The sequence below is a fragment of the Pristiophorus japonicus genome, chromosome Y, assembly GCF_044704955.1.
Source record: "Pristiophorus japonicus isolate sPriJap1 chromosome Y, sPriJap1.hap1, whole genome shotgun sequence".
NCBI lineage: Eukaryota > Metazoa > Chordata > Chondrichthyes > Pristiophoridae > Pristiophorus > Pristiophorus japonicus.
In genome coordinates, this window is record NC_092011.1 from 20,514,565 (window position 1) to 20,530,280 (window position 15,716).

Here is a 15,716-nt window from a genome sequence, read left to right on the forward strand (position 1 = left end):
CAGAAAACTCTAGTGGGTGTTGTGTACAGACCACCAAACAGTAGTAGTGAGGTTGGAGATGGCATCAAACAAGAAATTAGGAATGCATGCAATAAAGGTACGGCAGATATCATGTGCAACTTTAAACTACATATAGAATGAGCTAACCAGGCTGGTAGCAATGCGGTGGAGGAAGATTTCCTGGAGTGTATTATGGATGGTTTTCTAGACCAATATGTCGAAGAACCAACTAGAGGGCTGGCCATCCTAGACTGGGTGTTGTGTAATGAGAGAGGACTAATTAACAATCTTCTTGTGCGAGGATCCCTGGAGAAGAGTGACCATAATATGATAGAATTCTTTATTAAGATGGAGAGTGACAGAGGTAATTCAGAGACTATGGTCCTGAACTTAAGGAAAGGTAACTTCGATGGTATGAGACATGAATTGGCTAGGATAGACTGGTAAATGATACTTAAAAGACTTGAAAATGGATAGGCAGCAGATGCATACTTACGTGGTGAGCAATAGTTGGGTGCAGTGACCAGCCCTGCGCCAATGCAGCTTTATTTCCTGGGGATGCAATGCATCTGTCCAGAGCATTCTTGATAGATCACAAGTTACGAGTTTTCGTGTGAGATGGGGCTGCAAAATGTAGGCCTGGAATATTTGAATGAAGATGTGGAAGAGAATCTGTACAGCTCTGTTACTTACACTCATTTACCCCTCCGCAGCCATGCGTAACCATGTCAGACGGTGATTGGGAACTCACATTTCCCGAAAGGAATGCTGTGTGGTTAGACGCATTTAGTTAAAGAACTGCAGATATAAACGTCACTCAAAGCAAATGCGATTGCATCCAGACCTGCATTGCTTCGTTTGTTCATCAGTAGTGCGTGGAACTTATTGGCAAAAAAACATGACTTTTCTCAAAAAGAAAAAGAGGTATATAGCTCTTCCTCGATTTGCGCAGGATAAGCTCTACCAGGACCTAGTTTGGTGGTAAAAGGAATGTAACAATTCAGGGAACGCGTGCATCCCTTATACATCGACTGGCAGAATACCTGTCCAGGAAGGACATCGGAGCGGCGTTCATTAATTCACGGTGGCCCAAGATTCAGCATATGCTTTGCATTGTATATGCGCCCGAGTGCATAACCAGGCTCTTCCTGATTATAATGAGAACAAGGTGTTCGATTGTGGTAATTTTACGCATTCTCTAGATCACAATAAATGTAGGGGAACAGAAGTGCTTAGTTGAAGAACATTGAATCTAAATTGTAGCTGAGCACCGAGATAGAGAAGAGCAAGATTGGTTCTGGCCTTTGTTTGAGTACATATAATCTTTATTGCATTTGGCGTGAGTTAGCGGTCAATAAGGCTGGGCAAGTCCCACATTTTTAGAACAGATTTATTGAAAGTTCACCAACTTGTTCTGAACTCGGAACACGATTAGCAGGGTAGATGCTTGGAGGATATTTTCACTCAACATCTCGAACTACTTGATATGGAAAAAGCGCGGGAAGATGGAGTTGATGTAGAAGATCAACCATGATCTTATTTCATGGCAGAACAGGCTTGAGAAGCCGAATGGCCTGATCCTGATTATGTTACTTATATTTTTATGTTCTTATGAATAACTTTCCCGAACCATCACACTACTACATATAGTGCAAGCTCTTTAAATAACGGTCTGAGCAATCTGGTAAAAAAAAGTGTCAAGTCTTCAGGTGGAACACGTCACGAAAGAGCTAATAAATTACAATTTTTGAACAGGGAATTGCAGTGGTATTTGTCAGTTAGTGTAAGGTTTAGTGTTTCATTGTAGTTTGATTTAACAACATCTTCAATCAATAATATAGTGCAAAATAGTTGAACAATTGTTCGTACTGGTGAATTTTCACTGCAGATGAAAAAAGCTTATATTCATATCTCTAATAAATAACACATTTTGGATTTTTCGTGAATTTAGCACAGTTTTATTTCACAAACCTTCATAGATTGTACTTACAGCGAACTGATTGGATGTTCGTAGAAGATTGTATTTGTTTAACTCTGATTCTCATCCTTAATTAACTGTTTGCAAGTAGACACAAATTGACCACTTTTATTGACAATGTAAAATACTACAATGTTAAATTGGGACGCTTGGCCCATTCGTTGCCAAGGTTAGAAAACGTGATGGTTATGCAGACTGGACAAAGAAGCAGCAGGGTTAACATAGCTAAATTAGGGCACTGAACTTGAAGAATTGTGCAAATAATATCATTTTAAAAATCACGAAACTGCGCTCATTCGCATTTTAAGGATCCGAGTGAACAACATTCTACCTGCACATTATGCATTTCCTAAATTCAGTGTGGAAAGTGATTTTCATCAAAAAATAACTAAAGCAAATAAGTATCAGCCGTTAAACTAATAACATTAACCGGGCCATAAACTCGCCCAGGTCATTCATTTCTCTCTGTCTGTCTGCCTGACTGTCTATATCTCTGTACTATTTATCTACCTATTTAACAGTCTATGCAAGAACATATGTCATATTAATCATCGATTAGATTTGGTCAACTCAAACAGATTTTGAAAAAATATACCTGAAAATTATTTACAATTTGAAACAATTAATACTCAACTCTGGGGAAAGCAAACATCTACAGAAACGATAAATAATATCACATCCAAAAGACAGGTAGACTGCAACAATTACATTTTTTTGAGTAACTCCAAAGGTTAATGCTTTGAAGGCCTATTTCATCGTGATGAATGTGACTAAATTGACCCTGGCTCGAAACGGGGCGCTCCCAACCCTTTTCGATGTTTTTTTTTTAACCACAGCTGCAGTTCAGGTCGACTCTTTCGGGAAATTCGGCTCTTTTTTCATTTTTGTTTCCATCCAGAAGTCGGTCATAACGGTGACTTCACCTGAGGGTAAAAAATGTGGCGCTGACCCCTTCAGTAAAAGCAGAGAGGCTCCGCACTTTTAAAACTTCAGCCCACTGTGCCAGCAGAGACGGTTCCAGCCGGGTCAGCGACCTGGCACCTGTTGGTTGCCCGATCAAACCCGGGGGTATAATTGTCGGGCGGCCCTGGCATTCGGCCTATAAACATTAACATGGTGGCTGCCTCACTGGAGCACGGGGGGGGGGGGGAAGTTTGTTTTGACACGGCACGGTGGGCCGAAAATTTTCCGAGCAGCATGTCTCCGTCGGGCTGTTAGATCGGCGGTGCGCACGGTGATGAGTGCGGTATACCGATCGGCAGCAGAGGAGCGGTAAATGGGGGCCCCGGGCGCCGCTGGGAGGGCAATTGTGCGAGCAGCGGCCAATCCACCAAAAGTCGGCGGCCACTCAACGCTGCAGCGTGGCCGCTGATTGGCGGTGGGGACAGGCCTAAAGGAAATAGACAATTTCAGCACCATGGCTCTCCGGTGCTTGTATCTTTCTCACACCAGCGTCCCCGAAATCTATTGATTAAAAATAGATGGAGATATTTATTGTATTTAATTTTTATAACAAAATGCAGTGATGCCACTTTTGTGAGCTGATAAATTCTTCTCTGGAAATAATGTCACATGTACATGGCATCTATAACATGGTCTGGTTATATTGTTGTCTCCTCTTCGTCCCTTTCAACACAACATGTTCCTGCAGTAACGTCACCTATCAGAAGAGGAAAGAAATGAATATTAACAAGGCTGCTCAAGCAAGTGCTGGACTCTAACTGATATCTTCATATCAATAATTTCCTATATATATACATATTATACGGGAGCACCCATCTGTTCACAGAATGCTTTTCTGGTTGGCATAATATTACGTCAGGCTTTTTGTGAACATTTGCTATGGCGCATGGACATTTCAATATTTCCGGTTCAAATTTGCGAAGACTCCAATCATGACAAAGTGACAGCTTCTAGCCACGAGCTGGTGTTGTGCAATGAATTCTAAAATTTCTCTCCCGACATCACCGACATTAAAAGAAATCTCCAAATCAACCTATATTCATCACATGATACTGGGTAACGCCAATAATTATTTACTACCATTAATAAAACAATTGCGCGTGTGCGCCTGTGTGCATTTCTTGTATAAATTCCGGCTGTCATGATTTCTGGGCACTCTCTTGTGACAGCATTAAACACAGAAGCTGACCTTGACAGTTGTGTTTAATCATGCAGTGGTGGAGACCGGTCCGTCAGTGGCGCTGTGCAGCGGCCAAGCAAAATTTCTCATTTTAAGCAATGTCGCTGCCTTGAATATATTAATACGTATTATTCTTCTGACCTTGGATGAAGTCACACGCAATTTCCCAGCTCTGCCACAGCATGTTAAGTTACATTTCTGTAACTCTCAGACACTGTGTCTTCTCTTTCGTATCACTACCTGAGTCAGTTAGTATTTGCTGGGACATTATTGGATTAGTACCATTGATATTAGTTAGGGGTTTCATTTTAGCCAATACTTTGTATTGAGCGAAAGGTGTGATGGTTATCCTATCAATAAATGTGCTGTTTTACGTAGCGCAGTGATTATTACTTTATAAATAGTGTGTTTTCAGAAAATGGAACTCGACATTAATACCAGCGTTGAAATTAGTTCCGCATGGTTTTGCAAATAGATAGAACAGGAATAATAGAACTTGCTGATTGGTGGGTACGGGTCTGACGTGTGTACTTTCAGGGTATGTCACAATTGGCAATTGATACTGGTATTTGTAAGTATTAATAAAGTGACAGATATTTAGAATTAAATATAATCGGTGTAGACAAGGTAATGGAATTTGGAACGTTCAAATCTGAATGCTTTGAATTGTGTAGTAATTTACAACTCCTTCATATTTGTTGGTTTCCCGACAGCCATTACATTGTCTGTGCTTTTTTTATCGCCGTTTCTCTTGCACATCAAGGAGTGAGGCAATAATGTGTAGGTTATCTACATTGGCGTAGAAGAGAAACATTTTCCGGCGCTTGATTTTTATAATCGGGACAGGCTTTAGTCATTGAGTCGATATTTAATAATTATAAAATTAAGTTTATTCATGGCATGGTGTAACAAGCAAAACCTTTTCCTTTCTGACTTAATTCCAGTTTTAAATACTGCGGGGTTTCAGCAATTCTTCAAACGCACCATCACGATTTGTCTTTGTCTTTATCAGCTTGCACTCTATTCCCAGGATAATTACAGTCCCAAATATGATCAATCCGGCGAGACACAAACGAATTCCGATTAAACCAGCTGATAAATAAGAATCTAGAAGATTATAGAAAGGTGAGAGTGTTAATGGGTAATTGTCCCGTTTCCATTGCAAACACGAGTAAAGAGTTGCGTTGTGATCCTATCTAACCCTCGCCTCACAAGTACTGGACGATCGTAAATGTCACTCAGGATTAATTATCAGTGATGACTTAATCGCCCTTCACTTATCTGTGTTATTCACCCTACATAACGTTGAGAACATCCAAAACTGCGGCTGGTATTATAACTTGCACTAAGACCCGATCACCCTTATGCTAGCTGATTTACAGTGGCTCCCAGACCGACAACGACCCGAGATTAAACGGCATTTCCAATCCCTCCATGGCTCTCGCCCTCCGCTGTCTCTGTAACTCCTCCACTCCAAAATTTCGCATCCTCTTTTTCAAATATCTCTGTGACACTCGCCCCTCCCTATCGCTGTGATCTCCTCCAGCCCTACAATTCTCATCCTCCCGTTCAAATCCCTCCATGGCTCTCGCCTCCTCCCTATCTCTGTAACTACCTCCAGTCCTACAAACTCCTGAGATTTCTGCGTTGTTCCATACTTGAACTATTTCGCATCGCCGAAATTATTCGCTGCAACATTGGCGTTTATGCCTTCAGCTGCCTGGACCCTAGACTTTGGAATTCCCTCCCTAAGCATCTCCGGCCTCTACCTCTCCTTCCTTATTTTAAAACACTAATTAAAACGTACCTCTTTTACCAAGCTTTTGTTCATCTGAGCTAAAATAAACTTATGTGTCTCGGTGTGATTAAAGAAAAAATAATCGCTCATTTGAAGCGCTACATCAAAGGCGTTATTGAAATGCCAGTTGTTGTTGATGTTTTCACTGTGGCTATCTGAATTATTGATTTTTTGAAATGTGTACCGGCATCAGCCTTTGCCTTTTGAAACTGCTTGATTCATGGATTGTTTGAGTTAACTTTAACAAAAAAACGTAATGCATGCCCATGTACAGAGTGATTGACGTTCGAACAAGGTTGGCCGACATGTTCAGAAGAATAAGATCACTGGCACTCATTAATCAGGGGTTGAGATAAGGTAGGTTCACAAAACTGCTGGTTTTATTTAATTTTATTCCCACGCCTGGACAATAGGCAAATCAGGTGGAATGCTGTATGCATAGAGCTGAATATTGTATGCTTTTCAATTTCAGTGCCTACGTGTATAAATGTTAGTGTGTGTTTGTGTGCGTGTGTGTGTTTGTATATGTGATTGAGTGTGATTGAGTGTAGGTGAGTGTAAATGAGTGTGTGTGTGCGATTGATTAAGTGAGTGTGAGTGTGTGTGTGATTATATGTCTTCTTAATTGTGTGATTGTTTGAGTGTGAGTGTGTTAACGAGTGTGTGTCTATAAGTTATTTACTGTGTGAGTGTGTGAATGTTTTTCTATGTGTGAGTGTTTGTCCAGGTGTGAATGTGTGATTGCGTGACTGTGAATGTGTGTGTGTGTGCGTGAGTGTTGTGTGACTGTGCATGTGAGTGCTTGTGTGACTGTTGGTGTGTGTGTGTTTGTGAGTGTGTATATGTGTCAGTCTGTGTGGCCTTTGTGAATGTCTGTGTGTGAGAGTGTTTGTGATGGGGAGTGTGTGTATGTGTGACTGCGTATGTGAGTGAGTGCGTTTTATTGTGTATGCAAGTGTGGATGTGTCTGTTTGTCTATGTGTGAGTGCGAGTGTCCAGGTGTGAATTTGTGAGTTCATCAACGTGAATGTGTGAGTATGTGCTTGTGAGTGTGTGTGCGAATGTGTGTGTGAGTGTTTGTGTGAGAGTATGTGAGTATTTGTGAGCGAGTGAGTGTGACTGCGTATGAGTGAGTGTGAGAATGTGCGATTGTGTTTGTGTGAATGTGTACGTATGTGTGTTTGTCAGTGAGTGTGAGTGTGTGTGTGAGTGTTGGAGTGTGTGTGTTTCTGAGTGTGTATATGTATGTGTCTGTGCGTGGGTGTGTGAGTAAGTGTATGTGATTGAGTGTATGCGAGTGTGTGTGTTGGAATGTCTGTGTGTGAAATGGTATGTGAGAGGGTTTGTGTATGGGAGTGTGTGTGTGAGTGAGTGTATGAGTGAGTATGTGTGTGAATTTGTGTGAGTGTACCTCTGTCAGTGTGTTTTTGAGTGTGTGTGAGTGAGCGTATGAGTGGTTGTTTGTGGAAGTATGTGTGTGCGTGAATGTGTGAGTGTATGTGCGTCTATGTATTTTGTGTGTGTCTATGTGAGAGCGGTGAATGTGTATGATTGTGTATGAGTGAATTTGTTTGGATATGCCTGTGTTTTTGTGTGTATGAGTGTTTTTGTGTGAATTTGTCCGTCTCTCTTTGTCTGCAATGGGAAGTAACTGATCGTTACAATACACGACAAGCAGTGTTTTACATTTACCGTTAGCGTGTGAATACTATGGAGTGGGTTGTGAATATGATTGAAACATGCATAGGAGTAATCCATCGGAAATTGTTGAAATTAAGAGAATTTGCACTACACTAGGTTGGGACTCATTCAGTGCAAAAAGTGAGAGCAAAAATATTTCCCTTGACTGGCGGTAAAATTAGACTTGTCTAATAGCTACAGCCCCAAAATCAATGTTTTATATGCTAACTGAATATCTATTAAACTGCCATACGGTGAAACATTCCGACACATATTGCAATAACAGGAACCAATATGAATATAGAAACAATTTCTCAAAGTCTCTTATGTTTGATTTTTGAAAAATGTTTATGGGAGAGGGAGATTCGCTGACATAAGTATTTAACAACAATTTAATTCACCCCTCTCAGGCAAATTAGGAAGAAGCATCGAATTTACAGGACAAGCCCCAGCCCAGTTTGTGACTGCGAAATTCGCAACGAAAGGAGAAGATACATTATTTCATCCATGTCACACAACTTATCATGGGATAAGGCTGAAGTTAATGGCAATGACCATGTGTTCGATTTATTAATTGTTTCATTTATCAATTTAATTTTTAAAGATTTCACTCATTCATTCGTTGATTCAGTATTTCATCCATTCACTTATTCATTAATTTGTTTATTCATTCACCATTCTTTCAATATTTAATTAATGTATTCATTCATTCATTCAATACAGCACCCAAATCAGTCTAAATGAAAAGGAAATGGACACAGTCACTGATTATTTGTTTTTACCCCAGGAGAGAAGATGACAATAGTTTAGCAGGGAAAATAAAATGGAATCCAAAAGGCTTCTATAAATAGTAAATGGGCAATAGGTTGAGGGGAGGTGCCGATGAGGTTCAAAATGGAAACCTACGCATGGTGGCAGGGCATGTCTGAGGTAAAAGAATGTGCTGACAATGTTATAGTGAAAGAATCGATCATTGTGATATTTGGTGGGATAAAAATTAATAAGGAGTATGTACTAGAAAGGCTGACTATACTTAAAGTAACTAAGTCTCTAGGATCGCATGGGATTCATCTCAGGATGCTGAGGGAGGTGCAGTTGAAAATTGACGAGGCACTGGCCATAATCTTCGATTGCTCCTTGTGTTCGTTGCTGCTGCCAGAGGATTGGAGGTTTGCAAATGTTACACCGTTCTTCAAAAAGGGCGTGAGGATAAAGACAGCAGCTGCATGTCAGTCAGATTAACCTGGGTAGTGGGGAAGCATTTAGAAACAACAATGGACACAATTAACAGCCACTTGGACAGGTATTGTTTAATTAAGGGAAGCCAGTTCTGCATTGTGAAAGAAAATCGTGTTTAACCTGATTGATTGAGTTTTTGTTGAGGTACCAGAGAAAGTTGATGACAGCAACGTGGTTGATGTGTTGTAAGCAGACATCCAAAAGGCGTTTGATAAAGTAACACATAATACGCTAGCCAACAAATTTGAAGCTCATGGAATAAAAGGGACAGTGGCAGCATGGACACGAAATTGGAAAACTGACATGAAACAGCTAAGATTCAGAGCAGACTTCACACGATAGATGCAGAGAGGATGTTTTCCCTCGTGTGGGAATTTACTACGAGCGGGCATCGCTTCACAATAATTGCTGCCCATTTAAAACAGAAATGAGGAGGAATTTCTTCTCTTAGAGCGTCGTGAATCTTTGGAATTCTCTAACCCAGAGAGCTGTGGTGGCTGGGTCATTGAATATATTTATGTGTACGCTAAGGGAGTCAAGGGTTATGCGGAGCTTGCGGGGAAATGAACAGGATCACGCCACCTCGAGTGGCCAAGTGGCCTACTCCTGATTCTATTTCTTATGTTATTTTATTAGCGTTGAACTATGGTTTTGAGTGGTGTTGCCTAGAGGTCGGTAGTTAAGTTCTTGATAAACATTGATGTTGGGACTTGTGTGTACAGGAAACAATTTCAAAATTTACAGATGAAACACAATTTGGAAGTGTATTAAACAGTGGGGATGATTGTGCTAGACTTCAAGAGACATAGTCAGGCTCGTGGACTGGGGTGACACGTGACAGATGAAATTTAACGCAGAATAATTCGGATTCATTCACTTTGGTAGGAAGAACGAAAATAGGCAGTACAAACTAAAGGGTGCCATTCTAATGTGGGTGCAGGTACAGAGACATCTGGGATATCAGTGGACATATCGTTGAAGTTAGCAGGGCTGGTTGAGAAAGCGCTCAAAAAAGCATACAGGAATGCTGGGTTTCATAAATCGAGACATAGAGTAGAAAAGCAAGGACGTTATGATTTGCTATGTAAAACACTGGTTCCTTCCCACCTTGAGTACTGTGACCAATTCTGGGCAGGGCACCTTAGGAAGGATGTGAAGGTCGTAGAAAAGGAATAGAAAAAAATACAAAAATTGTTCCAGAAATGAAGGACTTCAGCTCCGTGGATAGACTTGAGAAGCTCGGCTTGTTCTCCTTAGAGCAGAGAAGGTTGGGAGGAGATTTTATAGAGGTTTTCCAAATCCTGAGGGTTCTAGACAAGTGGTGGGCATAATACATGCCGTGGGGCATATCTGGCCAGCTGATCGGGCCCGCTGATGGGACATCAATAGAACGCGAGCTGTAGCGCGAGATGTACATTCTTCTACACCTGTGGTAGTCACAATACGGCCCGCGGGCCATATCCGGCCTACTAATTCAGTCTATCCGGCCCCCCCTGCATGGGACAGAAATGGAGCGCGAGCCGGAGGTCGCACATTCCTTCATGTGCTTTCACTTCTCATGGGTCAGAGACAGACACGAACTGCAGCAATTGAAAATCCATGGTAATATTTAATTCAAATGGATAATTCGCAAAAGCTATTCTCCCTGGAACGAGCTGAAAAAGATCTGTTCCCTGATTCTGCGCCACAATGGCGGCTATACCTGTCCAGAATGCACTGCGCACTCGACTATGCCCTATACAATTTAAAGTGCATAGAATCAGAGAATGGCTACAGCAGAGCAGGAGATAATGGCTGCTCATCTCCACATATCTTCTTCCGAAGAATGTGACCGGCTCTGCATTTTTTCTGTCCCGGTCTCCTGAGTACGACGGCAGGGGAATTCTCATATGGCACTAGTTGGCACGGCATTAGGGGTGTAAGCATGACTCCGGTGGAGAATTGATGCAGACACAAGATCGAAGGAGGGTACAATTCTATTTCACAGCACTGATGTACTGAGACGAAAATGTACAATAACATTTCATCTTTTATCTTTGTTTCATTTCTAAGCAGTTTCGAATACATGTTGTTTATGTAAGCTAACATCTGACTACTATCTCAATTAATGTTTATGTAATGTTTATGTTTATTCAATGTTCCCTCTACTTTTTTTCGTGCGTGTACACTTTAAATTCGCTGCGCAGCTAGCCACTATGCAGTTGTAGATGCAGAGTACCCCTTGTAGTTCTAGAGCTGGGGAGTAGCCTGCGCGGGGCCATGCGATTGTAGTGCGATTGTTTTTTGGTGGCTGGCCCTCAACAGCTCAGCCAAACTTGTTAAGTGGCTCTCCAGCATAAATAATTGCCCGCACCAGGTCTAGACAGGGGGGAGAGAGAGAGAGAGAGAGAGTAACTGTTCGTATTTCCAGAACGGTCGAAAAACATAGGTCACAGATTGAAGGTGATTGTTCGAGGAACCAAAGGGCTATTAGGAAAAACGTTTTTACACAGCGAGTGGTTAGGTCTTGAATTCACTGATTAAAACAGTGCCGGAGGCAGGTTAAATTGTAGCTTTCAAAAGGGCAGTGGAAATGTAACTGAAGGAAGAAAAAACGCAAGGCTACGAGGACAGTGTGGGAGGGCTTTGGCTAGATTAATGCTCTTGCAGATAGCTGTCACAGGCATGAAAAGCCGATTGGCCTCCTCTGCTGTAGCCATTCTCTGATTCTGTTCTTTGATTTCAACCCCAGTTGTAATCGTTACATTGAAATATAGCTGCAGGCTGAAAATGAAACAGAGACATGTTTTATTGGGGACCGAAGAAAATAGTCATGCTGTGATCTCACCTCTTACACTTATATGTACAGGGTCACTCAGAGCCGATGCAAGTTGATTTCCCCTCACATTTCCTTCATACAGACAGCTGTAATTCCCTCCATCCGCGTCATCCACATTCCTGACGGTAAAGTTGACAGTATTGCTTCCTGGAACCGCAGGCTGGACATCCAAGTAATTCGCTTTTCCGTGTTTGTATACGTAAAATATGAAGCCATGCATTTCTAGGGGGCTTGTACAGGTAAATATGATGTATACACCCTTAACTGCAACACTAGAATCTACTGATATACTTGGTTTCGGTAGACCTGTAACTCAAAAGCAACAAGTAGTGACCATCAATTCAAAATGCATTACAGACTTATTTTTGTAAACCGAAATATTAACGACCTGGCGAATAATTTCATAATTTCAAATTTTGCAGATGACATGAAACTCTTAAATATACTGAGAAGTGAGGAAAATAGCAAAATGCATAAGGAGGACATAGTCATATAGGTGAAATGGAGAGATACTAATGAAATGCGAAATGAGGGATTTTCGTAGGAAGAATGAGGAGGCACAATATAAAATATCTAGAACAATTATAAACGGGGTGCAGGTGAGAGACACCCGGCGTCATCGACGGTGGCGGGAGAAGTTCATAAGGCTGTTAAAAAAAACTTTTTAAATAAGGGGATAGAGTACACAAGGAAGTAAAGACATGCTAAACTAAACATTGGTGTCAAATTCAGGGCATTGTACTTTAGGGAGAATGTCAAGGCTTCAGAGATGGCGCAGAGGAAATGTATTAGAGTGGTACTAGGAATGCGGAATTTTAGTTACGTAGAGAAATTAATGAATCTGGGCTTATTCTCTTCGGAACAGAGCACGTTGAGCGGAGATGTAACACATGTGATCAAAATCACGAATGGTTATGGTTCAGTTAATATTGAGAAACTATTTTCAGTTGCAGACAGTGGGTAACCAGAAGATACTGATTAAGGGTAATGCGCAAAAGAACCAGAGGAAAGTTGAGGGTATTGTTTACATAGTAAGTTGTTACGATCTGGAATGTACTGCCCTGAAACCGTGGTGTAACCTTAAAAATTGAATTGGATATACATTCTATGAAAATATTTGTAAGGGTACGGTTCAAAGTATGTTAATGGGATTAATGTGAACGCTTTTTCAAAGAGCCGGCACAGGAACAATGGGCCGAATGGCGTCCTTCTGTGCTGTATCATTCTATGATTCTTTGATTAATGGTATGGCTGGCAATCAAAGATCAACCTGCATTTTCAGGATGTGTAGATTTAGACAAGAGCTGAGCGCAAAGATCCTCTCTGCGAATATTAAAAAGTATCAGCTAGAAAAAATGATGATTTGTTGCAAATACCCCAAGAGATTTGAATTGACATACTAAGAATCTCTGCTTTCATTCACTCACCCGCGATAATGACCGTCACTGGCTCACTGAGCGCGGATTCTAACCTCCTGCTACTGATAGCGGTTCGATATTGGCATTGGTACCGCCCGCCCTGGTATGTACCGGTAACCTTAAATGTTCCAATGTTGTCGTGTGTGATGATTTGAGGAGAGTTCAGCCGTTGATTATCTTTGTAAAAGTAGATTTGTCCGCGATTCTCTCTGTTCACTGTGCAGGTAATGGTGAGCGTCTCTCCCTCTAAATACACCCCTGTTGTTTGATCAAGTGATAGTTCCGGCGGTGTTAACGGATCTGTAGTAAAATAAATGGAAAAAACAAGCAGAAATAGATCCGTAGATCTTCATGCAGTGATGGATTTGTAATTCAATAACGTTTGTGCGGTGAAAATGGGAAATGTTTGCATCAACATTTCATATTCCACTAAAGCGATATTGTCATTGTCACAATCAAACAGAGGCTGGGATCGATTTTCAAAACAATCGTTTAGTGCAATATTTCACTCTGGGATCACAGGCGAAAAAGAAAGAGTTCAATTTATATAGTGCCCTTCAAACCCTCAGGACGCATCAAAGAACTTTATAGCCAACGAAGTGTTTTTGGAAGCGTCGTCTCTGTTGTAATGTAGGAAACACGGCAACCAATGTGCCCGCAGCAAGTTCCGACAAACAGCAATATGATAATTTATAGATAATCTGTTTTTCAATGTGGTGGACACCGTGGATAATTACGCTGCTCGACTTCGAAATAATGCCATGGGATCTTTGACATCCACCTGCAATAGCAGACGGGGCCTCGGTTTAACCTCTCATCCAATAGATGGCACTTCCGACTGTGCAGTGCGCCCACAGTACTGCACTGGAGTGCAATAGTCCTTTTTTTGCGATCAAGTCTCTGCAGTCGAAATTGAGCACATATCATTTGACTCATACGAAGACGGGTTTCCGTTGGATTGAACTCCATATTTATCCTCATTTAAACGAGTAAATAACCTGGTCAAACCTGGAAACAGTTCGCAAACTTCGTGTCTTATTTGAGCACGGGCTGAGCTTCCGACCACATTTGAAGGTTTCACTGAGACCACATCGTTCCAGCTCCATAACACCACCTGACACCGGCCCGGCCTCAGCTGATCTGCTGCTAAAACATCGACGCCTGTTTATTTCAAGTGTTGTCTTGAAAGCATCCTGGACAGCCTCCCATCTTCCAACCTACTTAATGAAGAAGAAAGCTGTAGACTACATCAAGCTATCAATGGTCTCATCAGGTAGGCAGAAAAGTGGAAAATTGAATTCAACCTGTAGATGTGTGCATTTGCTTTGGACTAATAAGGCAAGGGAATGAACAATAAATGGTAAGAAACTGAGGTTGAGGAACAGAGGGAACTTGGAGTGCTTGTCCACAGAACCCTGAAAGAAGCATGACAGGCAGATAAAATTTTAAGAAGGCATATGGGAAACTTGCCTTTAGTCACCGAGGCATAGAATATAAGAGCAGGTAGATTCTGTTTGAATTGTATAAAACACTAGTTAGGCCACAGCTAGGGTACTGCTTTCAGTTCTGGTCACCACATTGCGGGAAAAAATGTGGTTGCACTAGAAATGGTACATAGGAGATTTACGAAAATGTTGCCTTGACTGGAGAATTTTAGTTATGAGCGAAGATTGGATAGGCTGGGATTGTTTTCTTTGGAACAGAGGAGAAAGAGCAGAGACATAATTGGGGAGTATTCCATTATGAGGGACCGAGATAGAGTGGATAGAAATGGCGTGTTTCCATTAACAGAGGGGTCACTAATCAAGGAGCGTAGATTTATAACAATTGATAGTATGTTTAGTGGGGAATGGAGGAGAATGTTCTTCACCCACACAGTGGTGCGGGTCTGGATCGCAGCGCCAACACCGCCTTCAGTATGGCAGTGCAGCCTTCGGTCGCCTGAGGAAGAGAGTGCTTGAAGTACAGGACCTTAAACCCGGCACCAAGCTCATGCTATATAGAGCAATAGTGAAGCTTCAGAGACATGGACTATGTAAAACTGACACCTCAAAACACTGGAGAAGTACCACCAACGCTGCCTCTGCAAAATCCTGAAAATCCATTGGCAGGATAGGCACACTAACGTCAGCGTTCTCCCTCAGGCCAAGATCCCCAGCATCGAAGCATTGACCATGCTCGATCAGCTCCGATGGACGGGCTACATCGTCTGCATACACCATACTCGACTCCCAAAACAAGAACTCTACTCAGAGCTCCGATAAGGCAAACATGTCCCAGGCGGACAGAAGAAACGCTTCAAAGACACCCTCGAAGCCTCTTTGAAAAAGTGCAGCATCACCACCGTTACCTGGGAATATCTGGCCCAAGACCATTCAACGTGGAGGAGAAGCATCAGGGAAGGCGCCGAACACCGCGAGTCTCTTTGCCAGGATCAAGCGGAAGGAGTGCACGACAATACAAGCAACCTGCCCACGCATCCTTTCAACAAACGACTGTCCCACATATGACAGAGACTGTAGGTCCCATTTTGGTCACATCAGTCACCTGAGAACACATATTGTTGTGGAAGTAAGTCATCCAGGACTCCGAGGGACTGCCTAAGAAGAACAAGGTGGGGGACTGGAAAGCATTGCCTGATA